The 13727-nt window shown below is 44.4% G+C and overlaps 1 protein-coding gene across 1 annotated transcript in view; it reads left to right on the forward strand.

Moving 5' to 3' along the window:
• The window catches only part of CORO1C (coronin 1C), a 513234-nt gene that overhangs the window by 483187 nt on the left and 16320 nt on the right, over positions 1 to 13727 (forward strand). The gene's annotated exons all lie outside the window — the stretch shown is intronic.

Consider the following 13727-nt stretch of genomic DNA (forward strand, 5'->3'; position numbering starts at 1 on the left):
GGGCATGTTGGAAGAGCAAACTGGTACGGGCTACTATGGGGATGATGAGGACCAAGAAGAGGAAGAGGAAGACCCTGAAACCTACAGAATAGATTCCCCGGTAGAGAAGGAACACCCAGTTACCGACTCCCCTGTCGACAACCAACCTCTCCTGAATGAAGTTCTGTCTCGAGCAGCAGAACATTTCCACATTGACACCCAGGGTGCTCAAGAGGAGAGGGACTTCGCCGAGGAGTTAGTTGGAGAAAGGAGGCCTGTTGCTCAGGCCATCCCTATCCTTAAGTCTATTCAGAGAAGAATAGACCCTTCGCTTGTAAATCCTAACCTCACCAGGGCAGTGAACCCCAGGGTGGAGAAACTTTTCAGGGCAGCCCAATCAGACTCACTGTATATAAGGGGACATCCGAAGCCAGACTCCCTGGTTGTTACAAACACCCGTAAGAGGGCTGGAACACCCTTGTCATCGCCCGAAGCTCCTCCTGATCAGGAGAGCAAGAAACTGTATGATTTGGGCAGGAAAGTAGCCTCCACTTCCGCCTACCAGGCAAGGATTGCCAACTCCACCACCCTGTTGGCCAGCTACAACTGCTATCAGTGGGAAGAAGTCGCAGCACTCATAGACTCCGCCCCAGAACCCTTAAAGAGCCAGTGGCACGAGTTTTGGCGGAGGGAAGAGCCGTGTCCGGTTGCATTTTAAAAGCAACCTTTGATGCCGCGGATAACGCCGGCAGATTGATAGCAGAAGGGACTGTTATCAAGAGACACGCTTGGTTACAGCAGTCTGGATTCAAAGCTGAAGCCCAAGCATCTTTGTTAGATAAACCGGTGGAGCCGGATCTGTTGTTTGGTAAGGCGGTCGAGGACGCGCTGAAAAATGCCAAGGACGAGTATGAGACACTCAAATCCCTAGGCCAACTAACCAATAAAACCCCTAATCAGAGAGGGAATGGCAATTTTCGTCGCCCACGCGGCCTAAATTCCTAGAGAGGATCTAACTATTCCCAAGGGCAGGGTACACTGTGGAACAATAATAACCAACAGTCTACCCAGGGTTACGGCAGGGGTAATAAGAGTACGTGGTAAAGGTAGAGGCAGCTCCAGTAGAGGAGGCGGCACGCATCCGCCAAAACAGTGACGCTCCGTTCAGGGTCCCTTCTCACGCAACCCCAGTAGGGGGACGCATTTCCAACTTCACCCAAGCTTGGGAAGGGATCACATCAGACAGATGGGTGCTGTCCACAGTATCCGCAGGGTACTGCATAGAACTGTTAGAGCGTCCCCGAAACCATCCTCCACGACAAAAAAGACATTCTTTGGACCACCAGAAGATCCTCCTCGAGGAGATCGTCAATCTGCTAGCAAAGGACGCGATGGAACTCGTCCCGGGACACCAGGTAAACAAGGGTATTTATTCAACATACTTCCTTGTGCCAAAAAAAGATTTAACAATGCGCCCAGTATTGGACTTACGGCCTGCAAACAAGTATGTCAAGCCCCAAAAGTTTCGCATGACTACTCTCCAGGAGGTAATCCCCCTCCTAAAAAAGGGGGATTACATGGCAACATTAGACATGAAAGATGCCGATTTTCATATTTCCATGTTCCCAGCGCACTGAAAGTACTTGCGCTTCAAGGTGGACAGTCGGCACTACCAGTTCAAGGTACTGCCCTTCGGGATAGCTTCGGCTCCAAGGGTATTCACCAAGGTACTGTCGGTGGCGGCAGCACACCTACGCAGGGAGGCAATCCCGGTGTACCCTTACCTGGACAACTGGCTCATCACGGGGGAGACCCCAGTAATTTGCAGAACAAACGTTCAAAGGACAATCGACCTCCTCTTCGAATCGGGCTTCTCAATAAACGAGAAAAAGTCAAGTCTGGTGCCAAGCACCTCCAAACAGTTCCTAGGAGCTATCCTATCCTAGACACTCAGGAGGGGTTGACCTTTCCTTCCGAGGAAAGAATTCGGAATATACTGCTGCAAATTCCGCAATATCAGTCCAGTCGCCAGATAACGGTACGCAAAGCAATGCGTTTGCTGGGTATGATGGCGTCATGTATTTACCTGGTCTGCCACGCGCGCCTGCGCATGCGTCCCATGCAGGAATGGTTAGCGAAACAGTGATCTCAGGCAAGTGGTCAGTGGGACGATCTAGTGGTCGTTTCGCCAACACTTGTACAAAGCCTTCACTGGTGGACAAGAGAAAATCTGTCCAAGGGGAAACCCTTTTACTATCCCGAGATACAGGCAGTAGTCACAACCGATGCATGCCTGACAGGGTGGGGAGCTCACCATCTCCACCACACAGCTCAGGGTCTCTGGTCTCTCTCAGTGGCCAAGAATCACATCAACCTGCTAGAGCTTCTGGCAGTATTCAGAGCGCTTCAAGCGTTCGAGCCCTACCTGCTAAATCTGTCAGTGCAAATCTGGATGGACAGCACTACAGCCATGTTTTACCTGAACAAGCAAGGAGGGACTCGTTCGCCAAATCTGTCCAAGCTTGCCCAGAAAATTTGGATATGGGCACTCAGACGGAACATCTTCCTGTCATCGCAACATGTTCCAGGGGATCTCAATTCTCTAGCGGATGCTCTAAGCAGAGAGCCCCTCCCAGAGAAACACAAATGGTGTCTACACAGAGAAGTCGTAGAAGATATCTTCTCTCAGTGGGGTTTCCCCACTATAGACCTATTCGCCACAAGCGAAAACAGACAATGCCCAGGATTTGCATCCAGGTTCCCCCAACCAGACTCCCAGGGGAACGCCCTGTGGATGAACTGGTCAGGAATGTTTGCGTACGCTTTTCCACTAACTCCTCATCAGGAAGGTGGTCAACAAGATGAACAGAGACTCAATGACGCTTGGTTCCCACACTTACGCAGAATAGCGGTGTGCGAACCTATCAAACCTCCGGCCTGGTACAACCTACTGTCCCAGCACCAAGGTCAAACAGTGCATTCTCAACCCAACTCAATGAACCGGGCAGCATGGCTCCTGAGGTCATAGTCATCTCAATTTACCACAGAGGTGTATGGACATCCTAAAAGAATCTAGGAAACCAAACACGAGGCACTGCTACCTTGACAAATGGAAGAGATTCGTTATCTGGTGCCAGAATAAACAAATCAACCCAGTTGATTGCACTCCTTCCACTATTGTTACATACATGCTCCACCTGCTGGATGCAGGACTGGTTTTTAACTCGCTGAAGGTGCACCTGGCAGCTCTGTCGGCATACACCACTTCCCATAACAAGGTGTCGTGGTGGAAAGTACCAGTGCTTAAAGCCTTCATGGAAGGAGTAAAGAGACTTCACCCTCCTATTTCAAACCCACCACCAGGATGGGACCTTAACGTGGTGCTAGCTAAACTCATGGGCCCCCCATTCGAGCCCATGCATAAAAGCAGTCTCAAACACCTATATAATAAGACAGCCTTCTTAGTAGCAATAACATCTATAAGAAGGGTCAGTGAAATTCAGGCTCTGTCAGTGCAAGATCCCTTCTTTACTGTCCATAAAGATAAACTGGTTTTACGCACACACCCTAGGTTCTCACCTAAGTTTATTTCCAAATTCCACGTGAACCAGTCCATCGAGCTTCCAGCTTTCTTCCAAAATCCACAAAGCTCGGCTGAGGTGAAATTACACACCCCAGATGTGCGTAGGGCGGTCCTCTACTATGTAAACAAGACCAGACTGCTAAGGAAAACAGACCAGCTGTTTGTCTCCGTAGCTACAGGCAGAGAGGGGGGGGATCGCGTCTCTAAAGGTGCCATCTCTAAGTGGATTAACTGTATCCAGCTGTGTTACTCCCTTTCTGAACAAACTCTGCCTTTCACGCCGAGAGCCCACTCTACAAGAGGCATTGGGGCCACTCTGGCTTTCTGTCAGGTTTCCTTCTCTTATTCAAGTTTCCTTTTCATTATTTATCCTTTTCAGATTAGCTTTGTGTGGGTGGGAAGTTTTCCATTATAGTTGGTTAGGCCTTAACTTGATGATTCAGAATCCTGGTTCTGACCCAAGGCAAGATGGAGCCTCACAGTGACAGCTCTGATTGGCTAGAAGACAATGCTGAACAACAATGAACATTCTAAACTGTCACTCTGTGCCTTTCATCATCAAAACCCCATCTGAGAGGACGTGTTCAGTGGCTGCTCCTGCTTTAGTATTAGGCCTGGTGGATTTTATCCTTCAGATCTCAGCAGTTGAGCGGCTACTTTCTTGGGGGTTCAGGAGAAGTCTTCAGCTGGCAGGAATTCGTTTTGGAAGATAGGAAAAGGCAGGAAATCTTTGTGAATTCGCTAAGGAGATAAGTGACTTTATTTCTACTGTAAATCTGTTCATCTTAAATACAGTCTCCTTGAAAATTCGTTAAAAGTAGTGTTTCAACTAAAACAATTGAACTATCGGTGTGCGCTTGTGTTTCCAGTGCGGTGTTCCTTAGCGCGAGATTTTGACTGTAACGTGCGTATTCAAGTGAGCGCGTGCTTTCTAGCGTTTGTATTCCGAGCGCGAGCAGAGGTTGGTCTCGTGCCATTTTAAAAGCGCGTGTGTTTTATTGCGCGAGAGATCCTTTTCGCCAAAAGCTATACGCAGCGTGAAAACTACAAAGCGCGTGTGAAATACAAAGCGCGTGTGAAATATAAAGCGCGTGTGAAATACAATGCGCGTGTGATTTTTATCGCGTGTGTACAATGCGCGTGTGAAATACAATTCGCGTGTGAAATATAAAGCGCGTGTGATTTTTATCGCGTGTGTACAAAGCGCGTGTGAAATACAAAGCGCGTGTGATTTTAAGCGCGAGAATCTGTTCGTCGCGTGCCTTGTGAGTGCGCGTGTGTTTTTTCCATCGCGAGTAATTTTGCGCGTGACAATCACTTCGTTGCTTTTGAACTCAATAGCGCGGGTGTTCTTATTTCGCGTGTCTCGCAGGAGAATATTATTGCGCGTGTGGACCATTGCGCGTGTGAATTGTTGCGCGTGTGGATTTTTTGCGCGTGTGGATTACTTGGATCGCGCGTCTTCATCCGTTTGCGCGTGTTCTTCAACCAGGAAGATTTCTATGTGAAGTTCAACGATTAATGGAAATAACCTGCGTGTGCAGTTAGCACGTTTTTTCCTCTTTCTTCAAGGATTCAAAGACTCAAGATAATTATAAATAGTTTGAAAAGTTTTGATATTACAAGAAAGAACATTTTAAAGACAATCTAATTGAACTACCAGTGCAAGTTGGAAAAAAGACAAACAAAGAACTAAAACTTCCAGTTTTGCCTAATGTAAGAAGTTGCTGGGAATTTCTAGTATCGCAAGTAAGAGAGATTTTCAGCTTCTTATCCGCTTCTCTAAGAAATTTCAAGAGAAGAACCAGGTAGGATTCTCAATTATTAGTTAAGGATTAATTACTTCCCATTCATAAGGTTAAGTAAGTGAATTAAGAAAGTGTATATGTTATTCTTTATCCTCTGCAGGTTCAGCACTGATTAGCCTTGACGCAGTCTGCCTGGTGTTGTTTTGTTGTCCCATTCCCCCTTTCCCTTTGGGGTGTAGTTTACAGAGCTGTATTGAAAACTAGTTCTGGGAAATACATCTCAGGGGGATTGTCGGGGGTTCAGCAGCTTCCGCGGATACAGGACCTCTCAGCCTGACAGAATGAAAGGCCAATAATTTAGTCCGCCCGAGCTGTCATGAACCCCGACGAATCCATGGAGATGTTAGGATCTTTGATTAGGGAGTTACGGGAGGAGTTGAAAATTTCTCGGGATGAGAATGATTTACTTAGTCAAAAGGTGGATGACTTAAGTGTTAAAGTTACACAAATTCAACAGAGGGGAGAAAGGAGAGAGGATGAGGTTTCAGGGGGCGCAGGTTCTCCACCAGAGTTAGAAAGAGAAGATCAGTTACCACACATACAACGGGCGCCTACAGTGGCAGAAGGGGTAAGGAGTATAATTATGCCAGTGCCTTTGGCGTCCCCAGAACGTTATCATGGGGATTCCAAGAGATTTAGGGTGTTTTTAACACAATGTGAATTACATTTTATGAGTAGACCAGAATTATTTCCATCGGATGCTTCTAAGATAACATTTATGTTGTCATATCTTTCTGGGGAAGCATCTGCTTGGGCTGGGTTGTTGGTGAGTCAAAAGAGTGCGGTTTTAGAAAATTATACCAACTTTTTAGAGATATTCCGAAAAATGTTTGATAGAAGACAGCTATCTCTGGAAGTGGATGGTGAACTTTTAGAATTAAAACAAGGTAATAGAGACTTGATTGCTTATATAACACAATTTAAGTCACTTGTGTTAGAAAGCAAGTGGCCCGAGGCTAAACAAGCCTCGTTGTTTTATCGGGGCCTTAGAGATGAGTTAAAGGATGCCTTGTCTGGAGTAGTTGAACGCCCTCCTACTTGTGAAGGTCTGATTGATTTGGTTATTCAATTGGATTTCCGTTTGAGTGAAAGGAAGGCAGAGAGACGTCATGGTCAGAGTGATGTAAAGTCTATACTTAGAGTAGATAGACCCAAAATAGAGAGTAGACCCAAAGGGAATAATTCATCTCCAAGAATCAGAGGCCCGTTAACAGTGGAGGAAAAGACTAGGAGGAGAGAGAATAATTTGTGTTTATACTGTGGAAGAGGTGGGCATTTTTTAGGAAACTGTCCTTACACTCCCAAGAAGACTTCTTCCTCAGCAGTCAAGGTACAACAGATCGCCAATACGGTGCAGACAGCGGTTCCTCATATAACCATAAATGTATCCTTATTTTTTGATTTGGAGTGTAAGGGAAATGGTCCTGTAATGATTGACTCTGGTGCGACTGGGAATTTCATGGATTGGGGTCTGGCCAAATCGTTGGGAATTCCAATTATTCTGAAGGAGGTTGTAGAGCAGGCTAGGGCTGTTGATGGTACATGTTTATCTTCTGGTCCTATTACTCATAGAACTGGTTCTTTAACTTTGGAGTTATCAGGAGGTCACAGAGAGATAATTTCATTTGAGTTAATTGATGCCCCTTTGTTGAAGATTATCTTAGGCATGCCTTGGCTTACTCTTCATAATCCCCTAATTGATTGGAGTGCTAGGACAATTGACATGCAATCCGATTTTTGTAAAGAGAATTGCTTTTCAGGAAGTCTCTTAGAGGAAGAGGTAAAACAAAGTAATTCTGTATCTAGTTTTCTGGCTGAGACTGGAATTGGAGGTCATGATGTGGGAGCTGTAGTGGGTCAACTTCCCCAGTGTTACAAAGATTTCTGGGACGTATTTGATGAGAAAGTGGCAGGAGAATTACCACCCCATAGATCCTTTGATTGTAAAATTGAACTGGAGCCAGGAACAATTTTGCCTAGTAGTAGGGTATATGCTCTTACTGAGAAAGAGAATGATTATTTAAAAGAATATTTGTCGGAAAATTTGGCCAAAGGATTTATTCGTCATTCTAAGTCACCTGCGGCCTCTCCTTTATTTTTTGTACCAAAACCGGATGGCTCGCTTAGAACTTGCATAGATTATCGAGCAGTTAATAAAGTCACTATTAAGAACCGGTATCCTCTTCCTCTCATCTCAGAAATGCTTAATCAAATACAAGGAGCAAATATTTTCTCTAAATTAGATCTGAGAGGAGCTTACCATCTTGTACGTGTGCAGGAAGGGGACGAATGGAAGACAGCGTTTAAGACCAGATTTGGGCTGTTTGAATATCAAGTTATGCCATTCGGTCTATGTAATGCTCCAGCGGCTTTCCAATTTTTCATTGATGAGGTTTTTAGAGAATTCTTGGATATTTTTGTTGTCGTTTATATCGATGATATTTTGATTTTCTCTTCTGACCTAGATCAACATCAGAAACATGTGCGCTTGGTGTTACAAAAATTGCGAGAAAATCATTTGTTTGCCAAATTGGAAAAAAGTCAATTCCATACCGATTCTGTGGAGTTTTTAGGTTTTATAATTTCACCTAAGGGTTTAGAAATGAATCCTAAAAAGGTGCAAGCCGTTCTTGAATGGCCCCCTCCTACTAAGGTTAAGGAAATACAAAGTTTCTTAGGGTTTGCCAATTTTTATAGGAGATTTATAGAAGGTTTTTCTCGACTGGTTGCTCCTATAACGAGACTTTTGAAAAAAGGAGTGAAATTTGACTGGGACCTTGAAGCAGAAAAGGCTTTTCAAGAGTTAAAACAAAGATTTACTTCTATGTCCCCTTTCTTGTTGGGTCGTGGGTTTCATCCTCGCTTTCTGAGTTTTGAGGTGTTGGAGGAGGATTCAGGGAATCCTAGAGTGGAAGATCGCTTGTTGATAATGAAAAATAACTTGGATAGAGCAAAAAAGGTTCTGGGAGAAAATAAGTTGAAATATAAGAGATATGCCGATTTGAGAAGAAAAACTGGTCCTGAATATAAGGTGGGAGACTTAGTTTGGCTTTCTACCCGATACCTGAAAATTAAGGGGAAGAATAAGTTCAGTCCAAGATTTGTAGGCCCTTTTGAGGTAGAGAAAATCATCAACCCTGTGGCAGTACGATTGAAATTACCCAAGCAGTTGAAGGTACATCCTACCTTTCATGTTAGTCTTTTAAAACCAGTTTGTTCAGGAGCTAGATTCAGAACACCACCTTCCCCTGTGATTTTGGAGGATTCATCTGAGGAATTTGTGGTTAAACAAATTTTGGATTCTAGGAAAGTGAGGGGAAGATTGCAGTATTTGATTGATTGGGAGGGATATGGACCGGAGGAACGCTCTTGGGAAGATTCAGTTGATGTACATGCCCCCCGTTTAGTTGCTAAGTTTCACGCTAAATACCCACACAAGATAGGCCCAGAGACTGGGCATTAGGAGGGGGGTACTGTCAGGTTTCCTTCTCTTATTCAAGTTTCCTTTTCATTATTTATCCTTTTCAGATTAGCTTTGTGTGGGTGGGAAGTTTTCCATTATAGTTGGTTAGGCCTTAACTTGATGATTCAGAATCCTGGTTCTGACCCAAGGCAAGATGGAGCCTCACAGTGACAGCTCTGATTGGCTAGAAGACAATGCTGAACAACAATGAACATTCTAAACTGTCACTCTGTGCCTTTCATCATCAAAACCCCATCTGAGAGGACGTGTTCAGTGGCTGCTCCTGCTTTAGTATTAGGCCTGGTGGATTTTATCCTTCAGATCTCAGCAGTTGAGCGGCTACTTTCTTGGGGGTTCAGGAGAAGTCTTCAGCTGGCAGGAATTCGTTTTGGAAGATAGGAAAAGGCAGGAAATCTTTGTGAATTCGCTAAGGAGATAAGTGACTTTATTTCTACTGTAAATCTGTTCATCTTAAATACAGTCTCCTTGAAAATTCGTTAAAAGTAGTGTTTCAACTAAAACAATTGAACTATCGGTGTGCGCTTGTGTTTCCAGTGCGGTGTTCCTTAGCGCGAGATTTTGACTGTAACGTGCGTATTCAAGTGAGCGCGTGCTTTCTAGCGTTTGTATTCCGAGCGCGAGCAGAGGTTGGTCTCGTGCCATTTTAAAAGCGCGTGTGTTTTATTGCGCGAGAGATCCTTTTCGCCAAAAGCTATACGCAGCGTGAAAACTACAAAGCGCGTGTGAAATACAAAGCGCGTGTGAAATATAAAGCGCGTGTGAAATACAATGCGCGTGTGATTTTTATCGCGTGTGTACAATGCGCGTGTGAAATACAATTCGCGTGTGAAATATAAAGCGCGTGTGATTTTTATCGCGTGTGTACAAAGCGCGTGTGAAATACAAAGCGCGTGTGATTTTAAGCGCGAGAATCTGTTCGTCGCGTGCCTTGTGAGTGCGCGTGTTTTTTCCATCGCGAGTAATTTTGCGCGTGACAATCACTTCGTTGCTTTTGAACTCAATAGCGCGGGTGTTCTTATTTCGCGTGTCTCGCAGGAGAATATTATTGCGCGTGTGGACCATTGCGCGTGTGAATTGTTGCGCGTGTGGATTTTTTGCGCGTGTGGATTACTTGGATCGCGCGTCTTCATCCGTTTGCGCGTGTTCTTCAACCAGGAAGATTTCTATGTGAAGTTCAACGATTAATGGAAATAACCTGCGTGTGCAGTTAGCACGTTTTTTCCTCTTTCTTCAAGGATTCAAAGACTCAAGATAATTATAAATAGTTTGAAAAGTTTTGATATTACAAGAAAGAACATTTTAAAGACAATCTAATTGAACTACCAGTGCAAGTTGGAAAAAAGACAAACAAAGAACTAAAACTTCCAGTTTTGCCTAATGTAAGAAGTTGCTGGGAATTTCTAGTATCGCAAGTAAGAGAGATTTTCAGCTTCTTATCCGCTTCTCTAAGAAATTTCAAGAGAAGAACCAGGTAGGATTCTCAATTATTAGTTAAGGATTAATTACTTCCCATTCATAAGGTTAAGTAAGTGAATTAAGAAAGTGTATATGTTATTCTTTATCCTCTGCAGGTTCAGCACTGATTAGCCTTGACGCAGTCTGCCTGGTGTTGTTTTGTTGTCCCATTCCCCCTTTCCCTTTGGGGTGTAGTTTACAGAGCTGTATTGAAAACTAGTTCTGGGAAATACATCTCAGGGGGATTGTCGGGGGTTCAGCAGCTTCCGCGGATACAGGACCTCTCAGCCTGACACTTTCATTGCAAATGTACCCCTTGACACCATTTGCAAAGCAGCTACTTGGAGCTCTATTCACACTTTTACTCAGCACTACTGCATTGACACCCATTCCAAGACAGATACACAAGTGGGACAAGCGGTTCTAAGACATTTATTTGCTCATGACCCTTCTCACATCCCACCTCCTTCAGGTACTGCTTGCTAATCTATGCACAGCATGTGATCTAAGCAGATTCCACAAGCCTCAGAAGGGATACATTACTCACCGTAATCGTATTTCTGATGCTTGTATCTGCTCAGATTCACATGCGACTCCCCTCTGAGAGAAGGCACGTAGATGCTTGTAGTCTTAACTTTCTAGCTATCTGCTTGGATTATCTGTACTCGCGCTACTCCTCATGCTACCTCATGTCAGAAAAAATACAATCTGAGGGTCCTAGACGCATGAGGGATCATGGGTACAGTGGACGTCACACTAGGGATAGTATTACTGGCACGCCCTGTGTCTACGCCCATTTTCGAGTTTTGAAAAACAAACTGTAATACTCTGCAGCTTCCACTAGATGTCGGCCTATGCACAGCATGTGAATCTAAGCAGATACAAGCATCAGAAATCCGATTACGGTGAGTAATGTATCCCATACAACTATTTCATCCAAAGAGTACAACCTTAAAACCAGTCTGAGGACCCCTTCTTTTTCCCATTTTGCCCCTTAGCTACACGTCTGCCTTTCCTTTACCACATGTTTGGCTTCATGCTCCCACACTCATCAGTGTGAGTTCCACTAGTTTTTCTGGTACACTTCTGCCTCCAGGTATTTCTAAGGCAAATTAATAGATGCTGCGGCACATGTCAGTGATGCCAATTATGACACATTTTAACCAATGCTGAAAAAAAAATCAATAACAGGATGCATATCAAATCCTTGCTACATGGCACAAATAACACTGAACAACTCTGATAAGATACAAACATCACTGAAAGCGACGACTGCACCGTGTCTGTGATAGAAAGGAAAATGTGTAAGTAGAACTACGGATTGGATGAGAATTGCTGCAGTTTCATCATTGCTATTGGTGTTGGTGGTGCAGAGCCTTGAAGGGCACAACAAAGGAGGAGAGCTGCACGAGAGCCACGCTTTGGTGGGCATGGCCAGAGAATAGGGAAACATTTCAATGGGCGGATACTGCATTTGTTTCCAAACAGGTATGTGAATTTGGATTGCTGTAGGTGGATTAAAGAGCTCATTTGTTTTCAATACCATGTAGCCACACCAATGTGAAAAACAGTGGACCGCAACCCAGGATTAAAACCACAATGGGGAGCACAACAGTGTGCAACTGAGGACGTGAAATGCCTAGGAGCTATGCTTTGATGGGCCTGGAAAGCAGATTGATAATGAAACCTCATTGTACAGGTGGAGAATGCATTAGTTTCCCAAAACCATTATGGGGTATATGATTTCTATGGTTCAAATTAAACCACCCATTTGTTTCAATTCCTCAGAAATGTCACACTTTTGCTTTAAAACATGACCAGCATTTGCTTAGCTGGTGCTATGTTTGAATTCTGTGATTTATCATTTTTCTTCCAGATTGTGAAGTCAGTAGCATTGCATCAGTTTCTTCATTGATTCTACAGCAGATATTGATGACCTACTTTCTTTTAGTGATTTGTGCAAATCTGGCTGAATAATAATTGTTTGGGACATTGCCCAGATAAATGCAAATGAGATCCAAGCTACTCCTTGCTGATGTCCAACAAGGCCGAAACATGTGTGGGGATGCTTGAGCTCTCCTGCAGAAGGGATATGTTTATGTTTATTGAATTTATATAGCGCTTTACACCAAAGCGCTTTACACTGTAACAACAAGATACAAAATTTAAAGAAGCTTATTACAAACATGAAACAAACCAGAAGTACAGTATATGGAACAATTTACTCGGGGGAGGGGAGGAGGAGGGAGAGAGGGGGAGGGGGAAGGTTAAGGGTATGAGAATCCGGTTCAATGCTAGCAGGGTGGGAGACGGGGGGGGGGGGGGGGGGGCGAGTAGGGGGAGAGGGAGAATCCCAGGTGGCCGCATGCCCTCTAGGTGGCAGTGTCCAGTGAGGGCAGTGGGAGGTGAGTGAGGGGTGGGGTAAGGGTTTGGGGAGGGGGGAGGGGGGTAAGGAGAGAGTCAGGGAGGGGAGTGGAGAAGAAGGGATTTCAGGGAGGAGCGGAAGGATGAGTAGGTGGAAGAGGAGCGGATGGAGAGAGGTAGGGAGTTCCAGTGGAGAGGGGCCAGGAGTTGGAAGGAGCGGAAGCGCGAGGCGGCGCAAGGGGTGGGGGGGGTACTGTGAGAAGTGTAAGAGGATTCAATTCAACACTACAGCTAAGTCAACGCCTAGTCTATAATACTGAATGAAAACCCTTATTGATATATCTTTAGGTCCAGTTCATGCGTTCTGGATGACTACCCCTATATAACACCCCTCTCTTGGAATCCCCCTGACCCCACTGAGCCAAGAAGTAGTTCTGTTTTGCAAGTTAAAAGGTTTATTTGATAATTTAAACAAGAGATGTATATATCACACTTTATAATAAATTAATAATTGACTATCACACTTAATCTGATATGATACAGATTAACAACAGAGAATCTGGCACTAGCACACTTCTTTATAATTACTAAGGAGTTGAGATGAAATGGATAAGGTAGCACACTGGTAAATAGGTACAGAAGTATAATGTGGTAGAGAATGCCTTATAGAGTTCAAATGGATGTAATGTTGAATGAAATTGCAATACAGAAAATACTCAATATGATTTCAACAAACAAGGTAATCACATTTCTCTGGCAATCCCCTCCCCCCCCTTGATGCAATGCAAGGAAATGGAAGGAAGCACACAGTTCTCAGAAATGCAATCAAATGTGATTCAGTTCAATCCCAGCAAGCTTACAGAAAACAGATAGGAGTTTTGAAAACACAGGCCCAAATGCTTTGATATGTGCTAGCAATGGATGAGAAATATGCTGGAAATGCTTTTTAATTCCCTTTCAGAGGTTCAGGGTGAGTGGTATCTAGTTAATATTAGTCCAGGCTCACACTAGCAATGAGGCAGGGATAGTTAGCAGGTTAAACGAATTTCTGGCA

This window comes from Ambystoma mexicanum, chromosome 10, assembly GCF_040938575.1.
Source record: "Ambystoma mexicanum isolate Mex_15411 chromosome 10, UKY_AmexF1_1, whole genome shotgun sequence".
NCBI classification, from domain to species: domain Eukaryota; kingdom Metazoa; phylum Chordata; class Amphibia; order Caudata; family Ambystomatidae; genus Ambystoma; species Ambystoma mexicanum.